The sequence below is a fragment of the Solanum pennellii genome, chromosome 10 (genome assembly GCF_001406875.1).
Source record: "Solanum pennellii chromosome 10, SPENNV200".
Classification (NCBI taxonomy): domain Eukaryota; kingdom Viridiplantae; phylum Streptophyta; class Magnoliopsida; order Solanales; family Solanaceae; genus Solanum; species Solanum pennellii.
The window spans coordinates 78,015,946-78,019,132 of record NC_028646.1 but is presented as its reverse complement, the minus strand read 5'-3'; positions in this window follow the sequence as shown (position 1 = coordinate 78,019,132).

Sequence of the window (3,187 nt, the reverse complement as noted above, 5' to 3'; positions counted from 1 at the left end):
GCAGGGCTCATTCGGAGGTGGCGCTCATAACATGATTTTCTTTATACCCAGAACTCAAACCCAAGACCTCTGATCTGATTAAGGGTGAAACACTCCCACTATTAATACACCACAACTCATATCGATAAAAACAACCTCTTACTAGGTAGTGTTTTACAATATCTACTCAATGCAATAAAGAAGAGTATTAATCTATAGACCTAGGTTTATACAAAGTCATCTACACCTATCATTTTTCTAAATTTCACAAGTTATACTGAATACGTTATTATTGTTAAATGTGATTTCGAATTAATTGAACTAAACGATAGAAGTGAGGTGGACCAATAATATAATCCTGCCATCTTTATTGGACAAGGAAGAGTATTATCAGTTTTTGGTAACAGTTTTGATTTGGAACAGATTGTGTCTACCTATTGAGGAACCATGCATGTTTTTATCATCCTATTTTTCATCATCATTTTGACCCTACCAATGTTTTTAAGGATATTCCCATCTAAAATGGATCCACAATATCAGATTTACTGTCTTTTTGTCCGTATATTAATATTGTCTTGTAACAATATTTGACTAAAAATTAAGTTTATAAAACTAAAAAAAAAAAAAAGAAATCACAACTTATGATTTTTATGACATTTTTGTTAATAATTGGATCGTATTGTATCATATCTTATTGTTTGTACGATATTATACTGTTTTTATAGAGTATAATATTAGGATGAATTATATTATGTTTCGCTATAAAACATAATTGATATAAGAAAATATAGGGTCAAGGATAGAATTAATTATTTTTTTTTAAAAAAAAGTTGGCTACATTGTTGATGCATGGTCAACACCATCCAAACAAGCTATAATAAGGGTTTGAGTTCGAAATCGACCTATAAATTTGATCGAATTTAGTAATTTTAATTTAATTTTTATAATTATATTTTAAAAAAAGTACTTAAATACGTACATGATTAAGTTATAAAATTTGACGTCGTTAATATAGAATTTAAAACTCATAAAAATGGAGTTTAAATTTTGACTTTGTCTTTACGATTAAAGATAAAATGATAAAATAAAGTTGGAAAAATGATATTCTTAGACAGATTCATAGAAAAAGAGTATCACATAAAATGAAACACATGTGATCAATTATAATAACTTTTAAGTCGATTGATACTTTAATTAAACTAATTTATGACGTTATAATTATAGCTGGAGTTTGATATTCTTGTAACTAGCCCACATTTAATCAATCTTAGAAACTTTTAAGTCGATTGCCGTACACTTTAATTAAACTAATTTATGACATTATAATTATAGCTGAAGTTTGATATTCTTGTAACTAGCCCACATTTAATCAATCTTAGTAACTTTTAAATAGATTGACACTTTAATTAAATTAATTTAGGACATTTTAATTATAGTTGAAGTTTGATATTCCTGTTACTAATCCACATGTTTATTAATAAAATATACAAGTATTTGCATCTTTTTACTCATTTTTTTCGATTTTTTAAAATGTTTACATCTTTTTTGAAAAAATATAACTAATCATCACATGGATTTATCATTTATTTATTGTCTTTTTAACTTGGTCCCCAATTATATTCTGGATTTATACAGAATATGTTCCTTCAATTTTCAGTTTTCTTTTTCTAATTGGTCCCATTTTTAGAATCCCAAAATATATATAAATTGGGTCCCCCTAAAGTCAAATGTATGGACCATTATATTGGACCTCCATTTTCACTTTACCTATTAGGAGTTAGAAATTATATTTTCTAGTAATTATAATTATATTACCTAAACTTATTATTAGCATTCAACTATTCACTATTACTTATTTCATCCGTTGCAAATGATCTGTCGTGTTATTTCCTTCGTTTCAAATGATCTGTCGTATTTTTTTTACACGCCTCTTGATGTGTTTTTAATAGATAGATTGTGTTTTTTCCACGCACATCTATTGATGTTTTGACTATTTCACCTTCATTAATATCTTCAGATATAATATCTCTTCATTAAATATTTAATCATGATCTGTGGTGTTATTTCCTTCGTTTCAAATGATCTGTCGTGTTTTTTTTACACGCCTCTTGATGTGTTTGTAATAGATAGATTGTGTTTTTTACACGCACGTCTCTTGATGTGTTTGACTATTTCACCTTCATTAATATCTTCAGATATAATATCTCTTCATTAAATATTTAATCTATTGATGTGTTTATAATTTAAAACAATGGCGATTTAGGACTGAAATGGAGAAAAACTAATCAATTTTATCTTGAACTCGAATTAATTTATTGATTAGATTAGTTATAATATCATTTTATTTGTAAGAATATTAAAAGAAAATTAAAGCCAATTATAATTAGTTATCCTTTCGAATAAAGTCAGCTCGTATTTTAATCTGAAATCTTAAATGTGAGAGTCCATTAAGCAATTAATTTTGAGGACTAATCAAAAGACTTGAGCAAAATTGGATTTTATTCTCCTAATTAATTAAATAATAATATTATAATATTTGACTTATGTATGATGTATATATATAAGGGGTTCAATAATGTCAATTAGTTGACATTATTAATGTGCCTAATCTCTTATAATTTTTTTTTAATCAACATGTCTCATAATATAAGGTGGTAATCAATATATAGAAGGATGTGATAAACTCTCACTCTTTTAAAACAAATTATTTATGATTAAATAATTAACATGTCTATAGGTAACAATTTTTTTTTACCTTTACATACATATTATTTTTTTCATACTTCATTTAGGAGACGATTATACTGAATATGTTATTATGATTATTATCGTCTTTTCTCATAAATTAATTAGTTCACGAGTATACAATCCAACTATGCAATTTTTTCTGTCTAGTAAACCAAAAAATAAATAAATACAATAATATAGAAAACTTGTCGACCAGAAGCCATGCTTGAATAATAAAATAAAGATATTCTCCATTTGTTAATAAATTAAAACGAAGAAAATAAAAACAAAAGATTAGAATTAAATAGTAGTAGTAATGAGCTGGTGGAATTAATTGCTATATGATTAAACTAATTTGGTTCATTGAACCCTCCACTATAACCATTACTTTTAATTAATAAAGTGATGGGCTTGTACTTTGAGATCTTATTTTCTGATCATGCACCATTAAAATACTAATATATATATATATATATATATA